Source organism: Chelonoidis abingdonii, chromosome 8 (genome assembly GCF_003597395.2).
Source record: "Chelonoidis abingdonii isolate Lonesome George chromosome 8, CheloAbing_2.0, whole genome shotgun sequence".
NCBI classification, from domain to species: domain Eukaryota; kingdom Metazoa; phylum Chordata; order Testudines; family Testudinidae; genus Chelonoidis; species Chelonoidis abingdonii.
This window is the reverse complement of record NC_133776.1, coordinates 14,430,799-14,444,752: the sequence shown is the minus strand read 5'-3', so window position 1 is coordinate 14,444,752 and position 13,954 is coordinate 14,430,799. Positions and strand designations below refer to the sequence as shown.

General features: G+C 39.2%; 1 protein-coding gene across 1 annotated transcript in view; it reads left to right on the top strand.

The window, feature by feature from the left end:
• Nucleotides 1-13,954, top strand: part of NAALADL2 (N-acetylated alpha-linked acidic dipeptidase like 2) — a 912,012-nt gene that overhangs the window by 32,848 nt on the left and 865,210 nt on the right. Inside the window, exon 2 of the mRNA XM_075068381.1 lies at nt 12,000-12,062. The gene's annotated coding sequence lies outside the window, so the exon portion shown is untranslated. The remainder of the gene's footprint in view (nt 1-11,999; nt 12,063-13,954) is intronic.

The window sequence follows — 13,954 nt, the reverse complement described above, 5'->3', positions numbered from 1 at the left end:
AGCTGTCATACAACATATCAAGTTAGTTCAGTAGTCCTAATCAAATGTTCGCTGCAATGAAACTGTGAATGTATCAATCAATACTTGTTAAAGTACATGTAAAATCCAAAAAAATAAAAAAAATTCCCTTGACAATCTGTCCATTTCATTCTGTCTCTTTATCTTCTACCAAAAACTGTCTCTAAAAGGTTCCACATTTCCTCAAAGTCATGTAGCCTGTCTTTGTTCATATACATCATCTTTGTGCCAGCAGCTGTCTCCTATCCCAAAAATGGCCCCTCTAAAGCATTAGGTTGATCTGTTGCCGTGCTGTAGAGTCTTCATTTGACATATCAAGCCAGTAGTGACAGGCAGACTTCCAGTCCTAGGAACAAAAATGCAAGCGTGTGGGACGTCAGTTTGAGTGCTTTCTCTGAAACTTTTTTCACAAAATAGTTTAGCTTTAGGATAGCCACAAAGCAAAAAGATAGCAAAAAGAGCACAGAAGTTTTTGGTATCAGTTTCTATCGCATAATCCAGTTTGAAACTATTAGTGTAGCTGCCCTGTAGCTACAGATTGACTCATGAACTCCTGGAAGAGGATGCATGTGCTCCCCTCCATCAGCCCAGCTCTGTTCGCCTTCTTAGGTGGGGCCAGGACCCTGACTCTTTTCAGGCAACTAGTGCCTATTAGCAGTGTATGGTCTTCTCAATACTGTGACCGGTCCTTGCATTGAGGCTCAATAGGGAAGCCACCTTAGGCAATTGTGCAGGTACTAGTCAGTCTGATTCTGAATGAAAAACTGCAGAGGGGCAGCTGACCTCAGGCAGAGGTGGGCACGATAAGGTTAAAGCAGGTATTTTCACTTGGCGAAACTTGATGGCCTGCGTTATTCAGATCAAACTAGGTGATCTTAATAGGCCTTGAAATGACACTTTAAAATGTAGATGTATAATTCTATTGATGTAGCTAACATCTTCCCAAATAATTGGACAATATAAACAAGCTCCTCTTGAATTATTTGTGGCAATGCATTGCTCAATCTATTACTTATGGGCTTGATGCAGAAGTTATTGGGCTTGCATTATGTGGGAGGTCAGACTAGATGATCATAATGGTCCCTTCTGCCCTTAAAATCTATGAATATATGGAAGCATCTTGCAGGCTGTGTTTTATTTACAAGAACACTTGTTTTTGATAACACAGCCCTGTACATACATCTGAAAATGTATCTATTTTCAGGTAAGTTTGTAACTTCCAGGGAGAAGTTTTATATCCTGTTTAAGAAGCTTCTCTTTTTTTGAAGATCATCTGCTGATTATTAAAGTGCACATAAGGGGCTCCCTGTGTCTATCACACGAGCTTTCTTATGCCAACAGAATGCATAAGGCATTTTCATGACATTTATAATTGCAGCACTTCCAGAACAATTACCCTGGCAGTTTGTTTTCATATTGTTGGAATTATATTTGTGTGTTAGATTTAATTGAAATCAGTGTCGATGTGCTTGCTTGACAAGGTTTTGCAATACCATAAATGTTCAATGGCTTAAACTTGGGGGAACGTGCATATTTTCTCCGTTAGCCAATCATTTACAGATAGTGACAGGAGACATGGGGTAAATTTTCAGAAGGGCAGTCTCGATATTTGCCATCACAGTTCGCACCCACAAAAATATACGTCAGTAGGAATATTTGCACCTCTGTCTACTTGATTCTGGCCACAAGTCAGGTAGTTGTGTTTTTAAGTCCTCAGATTTGTGCTTGTAGTTCATTTGTGGTCAAGTATTGAGCACCTCCTCCTCAGTTTGCATGACCTGGCATTGCTTCATGTCAAGTAAGCTATGTTGATTTATGTCAACAAGGATCTAGTCCAGTGAGCCTGCAAGTAGGGAAACTGGGCCTCAGTCCTTTTGAAAACTCATCCCTGTGTTTCATTTCTGGCAGCTTCCTCTTCAACTTGGTATAGCTGAAGGCTGTAATATAGTGAGCCCGATCTCTTGTAAAGAGGGGCCATTGGACTTGACCCACGTAACAAGAGACGCTTGCCTGCTACATATAGTGCAGGAGGCTGAAATAGGGAAAACATTTTTACAGTGGGTGTAGGTGAAGAAATTAGAGATCTGGCACAAAAGGAAAAGGTTAAGTACATTCATGAGTGCAAAACATGAAACTTTTTTTTTTCTTTAAAGCAGCTCTGTACGTTAAAACGGATGCAAACATGCTTTCCTTTGTGACAGCCTGGAGATGGGCATGCTGGAATGTTAGACTTGTCCTTTGCTTGGATAAGTGGATTTATTTTGTATTTTGAAGTTAAATGACTGTGGTAAAAATAGATCCATCTATATGCTACCGGGATATGTAGTTTAATCAGGCTGCTTCCTGAAAAGAAGCCTGAAACTACTGTGAAGTACTGGGCAAAGGTCATTCTATTGATGTTAGGCCCATTTATATTGATGTTATTTTGAAAGCGAGAGAAAGCAGCACTCCTGGTCACTCTTGTGCTGTATAGGGAAAGAGCTCTCTAAGGCCCCATGCAGCACTGGCTTTTCTACAGCCTCCCTCAACTTGCCGGGAGCGAGGTCCAGCTGTCTGGGCTTCTCACCCCAGCTCCAAGCTGGGAGCAGGGTCTAGCTGCTGGGCTTTCCAGGGGAGCAGGGGACAGCTGAGTTCTATCTGCCCAGCTTTCTTGTCAATGTCACAGTTCTGCTGGAGCTGTGAAATTGATAGGAGAGCTAAAAGCCGATGTAAGTAACAGTGTCTTCGCCAGGGGTTCTCAAAGTGGGGGTCGGGACCTCTTAGGGGGTCCCGAGGTCATTGCATGGGGGGTCACAAGCTGTCAACCTCCACCCCAAACCTGCTTGCTTCCAGCATTTATAATGGTGTTAAATATATTAAAAAGTATGTTTAATTTATTAGGAGGGTCTCACTCAGAAGCTTGCCATGTGAAAGGGGTCACCAGAAAAAAAAATGAGACCCACGGGTCTACGCAGACACTGCATCACCCTAATGACACTGACATAAGCCCTATGCCTCTATGGAGGTGGAGATATTATGTCGGTGTAGTAGAGCACTTATATCGGTGGGACAAAGCTGTAGTGTAGACACTGATATAATTAGGTCAACATAAGCTGCCTTATGTTGATGTAACTGTAGTGAAGACCAGGCCTTACAAATCATTTTCATTATCTGGCCTTCATTTTAGCCCTATGCAGCAAATTGCAAGTTGCCAGGTTAACAGCCCTGGAAGCTGAAAGATCAATATTTAAATATCAGACACGTACCGTACCGGCTGAATCCCTCCACTGTGCCTTATCAATGTTCCTCAGCCCTGGCATGGAGAAAACAGCTGGGGTGAGAGCCGTGTTTAGTGTCCATGCCTATTAACTATTGGTTTTGCAGTTGAGACTGGCAATAGGAGTGTCACTTGTGCGCCACTTTGGTGAATAGCACGGGGAACTGGAGTAAAACTCCATTTCAAATAATAGTGTCAGATGAGAACAAATTTTGGTTTCTACCAACTTGGGCAGGAAGCATACAAGATAATTCCATTGAGCTGGCCAGTTTCCCATTCTTTTATTTTAATGTCTGCCTTCGTAATGACCATATTAGAACAAAGTTGTTTTTCCCCTCCCCTAGCATCGAACAATAATCTATCACAAATTTATTTTTATTTCTTATTAAAAGGAGAATTTTTGTTGAGAATAATGGAAATTAATTTTTATTCCATTACAATCTCATTGCTTATGTTTTGATATTTGCACTAAAGCCTTTAAATACAGACACATTAACACATGGTAATTCATATACATAAAATAAAACCGCAGTCTGGAGGAAAGGATTAAGGATTGCTCCTTTCTTTGCCCTAAACATTAAAACATGCTCTTTACATTTTGCTTAAGCTTTTATGTCAAAGTTATGAGCAGCTTTAGCCTGATTTGAGTTTGAAAACAAGACCCAAGCCAGGACAATAACAGAATGACACATAGATTGACTACACTGTACTTGCTGGATGAAGTGAAAACCGATGAAATATAAATCCTATCTCGTGGGATTTCACTGCCTGCTGGAACTAATCTCATTAACTTAAAACCACCTGAGGCTTAAAGATATACACTGCCGTGAGAAATTATATTTATCCCATCCAGGGGAAAAAAAACAGCTTATATCTTACATTCTTGCTATTCTTGAATTATTACCAAGACATTTCTATCTCATGGGAAAGTCATTATATCTTGCAGGAGCACAATTATATATCTTATCTAAAGTTTGCCATGAATTCTCAAATGTTTGTTCATTTTCTTTTTAAGTTATTTCCTAAGGAAAATAAAGATTGGATACTTAATACAAGCAAATGGTGATAGATTACTTACAAGTACACAATGCAGCCTTCTAGGGTTACAGGCAAAAAATCCTGAAGTTGCGAGATGGTATAAGACAAAACTTTGCTATTTGGAAGTAAAGATTTGTGAGAGACTGCTTGTACTATGCAGTTGTAATTCAGCCTTTCTGATATATTTTTTTAAATAGCTGATTTTACAGGGCTCTGACTGGCTTAGGAGACTGGTCATTGGAAACAGAGCCTTCAGATGCAAGGTTACAGGTTTAAAGCCAGTGTAGATCAGCAGTTAGGGATAGCTTCATAACCATTGGATCGCTATTCATTGTCCTGTGCGAACTTCAATGTACTGCGCAATGTATAAGTGTCCATAATGTACAAACCACCACAACTGGCATTAAAAGCCTGATCCAAGCCCCTAGCAGGGATGCCGAAGGCAGAAACCATGTGTTTGGGTTGTTATTACTACTTCAAACCAGGGGGTGTGGTAGCACCTCCAGCACTCCTAGTTCTAGCACCTATGGCCTCTAGATATAATAGGAATTTTCACATTGATAAAGCCCTATCTGACAGTCTTGTCAGCCTCAGTAGAGGCAAAGTGACTATTGAGGGTCTCTTTGTTATCTCCATTTTTCATATTTATTTTTCTTTAAATTAGTTTTAAATCATTCATCCATCCATGGCTCCAGGGCTCACATTAAAACATAATATATCCTTGATAAAAGATTTACCTTTCCTCTCTAAAGTTGATGCATCTGTCAAAAAATACCCCAACAGGCTATCCACCGTACATATAGCCTCTCTTAACAGCCAGGCCATAGTCCTCAATCCGCTCCATCCAGGAGAAGAAATTAGCTTTGCAGTATGCTCTGAAGGTCAACACACTGATGTTCTGGTGGGAACTTCATGTCAGGCTTGAGCATGACATGTCTTACTCCAGCATGTCTCCCTTGAAACCAAGAGGCTCTTTGCTGGAGCATTGCTGCTGATGGCCAGCATTATACAGTGCTCTAAGATCCTCACATAGTTCCATGAAGATCTGCTTCCTCATGTAAGTTCTACAGCTACTGCTGGTCAGCTGAGTTCTGCATGATGATACTGTCCAACAGTCTGCTTGTAGTTCTGCTCTGGAAATGCTGGTCCCCATGTGGGGAATCTTCAGCCATTGCAGCAAGAATCAGCTGCATCACCTGGGTCGCTGCTGCTATGTCTGTATCTGCCTCTGGGAACTGTTTTCAGAAGGACAGATATTACTGCCAAAATGTCCACCAGCATTTAGTAGGTACTCTTCCCGAAACCTGAAATAGCAGAAAAAGATCTATCAGTGCTGGATCCATGGCCTGTCTCTGGTAGCAAGGAGCATGCAGAGCCAGAAAGGCCTTGGCTGAATGTTTTGGTGGACTAAAAGCACTTCTGTACGAGTGTTGTGTGGCAAATTCTTCCCCAAGTACACCATGAACCAGAACCTAGAGCAGCTACAGTTAGTAACATGCTAAGAACCCTGGGATACACCTCCAGAAGTCACAGCATCAGACAAGTGTCAGCATATCGCCAATATGGATGTACCTGTTGGGGTATGAGGAATGCATACCAATGCAGTGTGGCTGCTTACAAATACAGGCTCACATGCATGGGTACATGGACCTGATTATGCTATGCAGTGTAGCCAAACCCAAAGAGAGGCAGTCTTTCAGGTAACCAGGAGGATGTAGATACATACATAATTCACTGAAAAATGTGAAAATCTCATTCAGGCAGTGCAATTTTTCTGAGTTTGACAAAATCCAGTAAAGCTGGTGAAATCGTTTTGTGGACTTAAAGAACAAAAAGAGTGTCAAGGTTCAATATTAATGGTGGCTCATTAGCCCAAAGTCACCACTATAAATACCAGGCTATGTAAAATGTACTATGTTACTATTGTCCTTATACGCTGTTTATTAAGTATAATTGAAATTAGATTAATAAAAATGATACCTTAACACCCAACCTCTCAGACTCAGTCTGATGGTTTACGAGTAGATCACAGGCTAGAAGGTAGTGCGACTCACAGGTGCATTAGCATGGAATTATTAGAGGAAAATGAATAAAACATTTTAAATGTCAAAATCTCCTATTCAGCCACCTGTAGCATGGTGTGTATATTGAATTGGTGTGTGCTTCAGACACTTGAGGCCAGAGATATGGATCGAATGAGCAAGTTGTACGAAGGTGGTGCGCTACTCACCCATAAATGTCATGTGACTTGGATCGATTGCAACTTACACCACGGAGGGAGAGGCCAAATGTAAGTAGTAATTTTTTCTTCTGTTGAAAACAAGACGTGTTAAGGCAACTCTGACTTATGCATAGAGAGCTGAATTCTGCCTGACATCCACCCAGTGCCATCCCATTGACTTCACGCAAGTTTCATGCGTGAAATTCAATGCTGAATTTGACTCTGTGCCTACCTTAAAATAAAAGTCCTACCCCTGACCCCATAAGAATCCTCAACATCTCACCAATTTTCCATACAATTTGTCTTATGAAAACAAAATAGAATGAGACTATTTTCTCATACAATACACTATCAATTAACAATAGATTTAATAAGATGTAAACATGGCATGCTCGCCCATGCACATAGTATTTGCTAACATTTGCATAAATGTTTTCAATGTTGTTGTTGTGTTAACTGCTAGAGTCCAGCAAGATCGGTTGTGCTTTATGCTGTACAAACATATGGGAAATGACTGTCAACTTAAGTCACCTGAGTTTGGGTTAGAATTTTATCACAAATTTTATCATTTTAAGAGTGTGTGTGTGTGTGTGTGTGTGTGTGTGTGTGTGTATTGTTTGTTTTACAGGTTCCTTCTGTGCTGATCCACAGACGATATGGGTTGTTACAGCTCCCGTGGCAAAGCCTTGATTCTACTGGTCTTGCTGTAGCATCCCATGCTTTTAGCTCTTGAGGTTCAATTCCTAATGAGTTGGCCATGAGAGGGGGCGTGTGCGAGTATCTATATATTTAAATCCCTGTGCATAAAAAAGAAACAGGAAAATTGTCAAATCTATTTAAACTGCAAAAAAAAAAAATGTCAAAGTAGAAAATAATGTAGACTGTTCAGGGTATTTTTCCCTTCTCTTTAAAATTAGGGGAAAAAAATCTTCCATATTTTCAAAAACAGGACCCTAAGTCCAGATTTAGGGTCCTAAATAGGTGACTGAAATTTTCTAAGGTGCTGAGCCCCCAACAGCTCCTGTTGAAATCAGTAAGAACAGTTTGACACAAAGCATTTTTGAAAATTGCGTCTTTTATGCTTACGAGCCTAACTATGGACTTGGGAGCCATCAAGTTCCTATATTTTAAAATCTTGGCCTGTACAAGAGCTGCTGTATCTTTCCTTTCTTGTCCAAAGGCCAGATGCTCCTGCCACTGCACAGAGTGAAAGTAAGCAGCAAAATAGTTGGAAAGGCCCCAATTTGGAATTGAGTGGGAGGTGTCTGGCAGGAGTAAGTGAAGAGGGAAGAGAAGATGCTTCATGCAGCAAGCTGTGTTAGAAGGTCTGAAATTCTCTGGCAAATGGCTGTAGCAGACTAGCAGTTAATGCCGGCTAGACGAGCATTACCCTCCCCCTGATGCAATAAGGTTTGCATGTTAGGTCTTGGCAAATAATGAAAAAATTCTAATATTGTTAATTTGTAAAATGAACTTGCTTTAGTCACACTCACATGTCCGTCTTATTCACTTTTGGACATTGTTTGCATGATCAGTTTTGCTGACATATATTTTCATCTGCAGGTATTCATAGAAACCTGATGTGAAATTTGCATGTGCAGGTATTCACACCAGATGCTGAAGTACACAGTCAGGGAAGAGGAACAATATCATGTGACTTGCCTGACAAGTCACAACTAAGCATCACAGCTCCAGTTTTAGATATTCATGGTCACTCCTGAGACTAAAATAATTTGACCAAACACATGCACTTGATCAATAATAAATAAAGTGGAAAAGCTGCACTCTGGCTGTGGGCATTTTGTTAGCAGAAAAAAAGAATATATTCATGGTACGAATGATTTGTTACAAATTATTTGCTTAACTTTCATGTGTTTTTCTTTCTGTCCACGTGCGGGTAAGTACAGTGTATTCCAGTTATTTATTGAGGGACGGGATGTTAATTCTTATAGTATATGAAGAACAGGCACCCAACAACATTCCTGAATAATGCGTGTAGTTTCTTTGTAAGCTTGCTTCTGTTCTGTAACCTTTAAAACATGGATTTTATGAGTGACATCATTAAAATTTATACTCCCTCTAGAATGTGATGATCATCATGATTGCTCCACTGTGCCTCTGGATCACCTGTCTGCATTGTGGTGCAGCCTGCCTCAGGACTAAAATTCTCATCTCTGTTCCACTGGTGTAAATCCCAGAGTAATTTCATTATTTTCCATGAAGTTCAGTGAGTGGAACTGAACTCAGAATCTGGCTCTTTATACTTTCAATGAAAATTTAAAAGGTTGCTATGAGTAACTATATATTTCTGGAATTGAAATATGGAGTGCCTTTTGAGCTTTGAGTATGGTTATTAACAACAAGAAACTGCCACGGAAGGCTTGTTTTCAGATGCACTATATTTCTTTGTTTTAAAATATTTTAGACTCCATCAGGCCCAAAATCCAGGGCAGTCCTGAAACTCTTGCACCTACCAAATTCGCATTAATTTCCACAGGAATTTTAAGTGCTCAGGGAATGAGGTATTGGGGCCATTACATATTATATAAAATTTCATATTACATTGAGGAGAGAATATGTAGTAAGAGACAAACCTAAATACAAAGGTTACAATTTTTTGAAATTGACTAGTGATTTTAGATGCCTCAATTTGGGGTGCCCGTTTGAGACAATTTTTAAAGGCATATTTAGCAGAAAGTTCTGCTCACCCATACTTAAAAAATCAGGCTCCAGATGGACACACTAAAAATTAAGGCACCCAAAATCACTAGTCACTTTTGAAAATCTTGGCCAGATTTTGCAAAGTTATAGGTCTCTGAAATGAATGAATTGGCAAAAGGGAGTGATTGAGCATTGGTGCATTGGGCCATTCAAGTTAAGGCGCAGGGCTTTTGTTGCTTCTTTGTGATACATAAAGATGACCTCAGATTTTTTGTATATGGAAAAGTTGTCTTGTCTTGACTTCCCTCCTTCTGCTAAAGGACTATCTAGAGGATGACTATCTAGTGGAAATAGGACATCACAAGAACTCCGAACAGAACAAATGAAGCAGGGGTCACCCAATTAAATGACTAGGCAGCAGGTGTAAAACAAATATAAGGAAATACTTTTTAACACAGTCAACCTATGAAACTCCTTGCCAGGGGATGTTATGAAGGCCATAAGTATAACTGGGTTCAAAAAAGAATTAAATAAACTCATGGAATAGTCTATCAATGGATATTAGCAAGTTGGGCACTAAGGCAACCCCATGCTTTGGGTGTGCCTAAACTTCCAATTGCCAGAAGCTGGGAATGGAAGGCAGGGAATGGATCACTCAATAAATTGCCCTGTTCTGTTCATTCCTTCTGAAGCATCTGGCACCAGCCACTGTTGGAAGAGGGGATACTGAGCTAGATGGACCATTGGTCTGACCCAGTATGGCCATTCTTATGTTCTTGCATAACATGAGCTGTGGTTTCCCAGCTTTCATTCAGAGGGCATTTGTAGCTGACATAAAAAAAGTCCATTGTATCAACAACCCAATTGCACACTGAAAGAAGGCTTAGAAAGAAAATTCTCAGCCAGCCATATTTAAATCACCTGTGATTGCTGACATGTTGTCTAAAGTTCTGTCTGTTGCTATCACTGGTGAGGTCTGCTATGGAGTTTTGCAGAGTTCATGTCCCCTCTCCTTCAACTAAGGAAAGAATGCTTAGTAAGAGACAAATCTAAACACAAAGATTCAGATTAAGCTGCCGATCCAGGTTTACCAATCCACTACTGTAATTTCTCAGTCTTTTTTTAGTAAAACTAGGAAACAGTCTGTCAAAAATACAGAAAGGCATGCCTATGTTATCATGCATTAAATAGTCACGTCTTTTAAAGGGTCGTGATCCTTAAATGTAAATTGAGCCTTATAAGTCTTGCCTTGTTCCTGTGTGATCTTTGCACTGTTACTGGTAGGAGATTCCAGATATCAGGATACTTTTATTTTTTAAAGTTATCAAAGCTGCTTTTATTCGTAATAAAGGAGCAGTAAAGCATACCAATAAAAAAATTGTCCCCCTTGGCAGTTCAGCTTAAAAAAACAGAGCCAGGGAAGAATTAATTTTACAGATATCTGAAAGCTGTGTATGTTGCAGTCAAGGTGCCAATCTAAAATGCATAGCTGTGACACAGCATCTTATGTAGTCATAAGGAGCAATGACTGATAGGGATGGAATTTCCTAGAAATTTTACTGGCTGGCTTTATGGGGTTATTTGCCTCAGACTCTTAGCTCAGCTGGTCATTGAGTGATAGGAAGTGCTACTTGACCAGGAGGTCATTGCTATTATAACCCCAGGAAGTGTTAACGTGTAAAGGGGAAATAAAATAATTACTACCTTAAGTGGGGGAAAAGTTAAGTTTGTCTGCATGTTGCTTTGGATATCATGTTTATAAAAATAATCCTAATAGTAGAAGAGCTGGCTCCAGCAACCCTTGCTCCCGTGAATTATCCTTGCTCATGCAGTAGTGTCCTGTTATTTTCAGTGCGACATCTCATGTGAGAAAAGGCTGCAAGGTCAGACCTCAGTAGCATAGTAACAGGAAAGTAGGACAGCATTTCAATTTTCTGTTTTGATTTATGGCATAAAGTATTCTTTGGAGAAATTTAATGTCTTAACCTGAAGCTATAGCTGAGTAAGTGAAGTGCAAGAAATATTCCATATTGTCAAATTTGTCCTTTTGTTTTGCAGTCAATAACAAAAATCAGATTCCCTCTTTGCTCCTACCTCCGAAGTATTCATTTTCTCAGCAATTACTTAAAAGCTAAATTTCAGCCTGGATTATAAATGTTTCCAAAATAGGCAGTAACCTAAATCGTTCCTGTAGGCACTTTTAACAGCACAATGTTTTTAGTGTAGACATGGGGACACTACTTCTTACAAAGAGCTAGATTCTGCCATTCTTACTAATGTTGAATATAGTACCTTTATCTTGGGTAGTCCTCTTTTTTCTTCAGTGTAACCGTTCGTTGAGTAAGGTAAGACACAGGATGAGCAAGAGGGGCAAAATATTAACAGTTGTTTTATGGCATTTATACTTATTGAAATATATGTTTGGAATTCCTTCTTACAATGAGAAAGATGAGAGGAAGACAGGGTGAGAATGGAGCATTGAGGCAGATTAAAGAAGGGTGATTTCAGTTTTTCACAGAGTTAATGCTTTCCAAATTAGGGGAATACGAAATTGAAAGTGAAGGGCATGCTACTTGTTGGGGGAAAGCTTTAGAGTGGTCCTAATGCAGAATTTCATTAAAGCAACTGTCAGGATTCCTCTATTTTACCATCACCTCCCCAGTCTGTAAGAGGCAACTGTCGTTTTGAGTGAGAGTACTGCCAAAGAGGCATTTACAAATAAATGAAAAATGTCACAATTGATTTTGCTCCTTCCAGAGGACTCTGTCAGCTTTGTCACAAACTGTCTTTGTTATTCTGTTTCAGATTTCTCAGCTGGACATTGGAAATAGCTTTTGATGGTTCTGGGCTTCTTTCATTTGACCCAGGGTAAGACCTTGGTCTGTGACCTTCCATTAATATTTGTGCAACAGTTTAGGCCATTGGTAAAGAGTGTGTTATTTCTTCCTCTTTGAGCATCCAACAGGCAAAATCAGAGATTTAGAAAGCTGTCCACATTTGAAAATGTTACTAAAATAAGTGATGTTTCATAGTTTCTTCCCTGCAGAAATACATATGAATGCGATGATTATTTAGAGGAATATATATTGAAACAATGGTGCTATCCCTATAAAAGGCACATGGCTATAATTTATAGCCATATTCCTAAATTATTAACATTCTTTCCCTCAGATGTTGCATATTATCCCTACTTCTTTTACAATGCACTTTTCTATAAGACTTTCTTGCTGTGCAGATCCTTACTTGTAAATATCCAAGAATGAGCAAGTTCTTATTTTTCATAACATGTTTTCTGGCTAGATAAGTAGGCTAGTGCGGTATTGTTGATTTTAAAAAGGTTTTTATTGGAAAAGTCTGAATAACATAAGAATGCAAATCCTTTTTGGAACTCGAGTTTGAAGAATTATTGGAAACAGTCCTCTGAAGCCGCTGAGCCACCATTGCCATTTCAATACAGTTACATATCTAAGTAGTTATTTTGCACTTTGCTTTTAGGAATCAAAAGTATGGAATGTATTTTGCTAAAATTACTATGCCAAGACAACTTCAATTGAAATTCTGCTAATGATTCTTTCTATAGCGATTGTATATAGGCTCATAATGACAGACCTTAAATGTAACCTTACCTGGATGACACATGTTTTTTGTTTTTTGCATTTTCTGTATGTGTTTAGTATTCTGGGGGTTAAGTGCAATGGAAATCATGTATGGTAGCTACAGTTTGTAACAAACAGTAATACCAAGAGGAAGTAGGGTGCCCAGTCAGCAAGTGTGAAAAATTGGTATAGGGGGTGGAGGGTAATAGGAGCCTGTATAAGAAAAAGCTCCAAATATCAGGACTATCCCTATAAAATCAGGACATCTGATCACCCTAAGAGCAAGATTTATTACTGTATTCCCAGTGACTTCCAAGTGCCAAGCAAAAAACCCAACAGCAAGTGTTTGTAGCATTGGCTTATAAACAGTTTCCTGTTAATATACTTATATCTACTGCATCTACAGACTTTTGAAAGTTTACCTCTAAACTGAGGTATTATCCATAGAATATATATTTTTTTAGAAGGATGGTGCCAAGAGAGAAGTAATTTTATTTGAAATTTTCTCCTTGTTACCAAGAAACGGAAAGAATTTTAGGTCCCAGTCATCTGTTTTTGTAAATCTGGAACTCCTGCAGACTGGATTATACAAAGTAAACATAATCAGGCTTCTGCTTTGCTATTTGATTTTCATGCTGGTGTGTTTACTTTCTGTACTTCATTCACCTTGGTCAGTGAAAATAATTTGATTAGTTTCAGTTTTGTTAATAAAAGCATTAAAATGCTACTATATCTGAAATGCCACATTTGTATATGACTAACTGTCAGTCCTGTTTGTTTAAACCGGGGAAAGACCCCCAGCTGTTCCTTCCTAATTAAGATTTGACACAAAAGCATCACTTTCAGTTAGTTTCAGTTTCCCATTCTCATGTACTCGCACAGTGGTGTTGTGTTTGGGTTCTCACAGTCCCAGGGAATTATGTTAAAAAGGAACAGGTTTTGATTGATTAAAATTAAGTACCTAAACCAGATTTGAAAATATTTATATTTAGAATAGTTTCTGTAACTTTCTCTTTTTTGATTCAAGTGCTTAACAGTTTAGAACTGTTCTCTTGGACAGACACCCTGGGCTGAGTGCTCGGTACGTCCTTGAGACCGGACTCTCCAGGAGTCAGTGTGATGTAGTGAGCTGCTTACTGTTACATTCAGTAACTGTAAATTAGG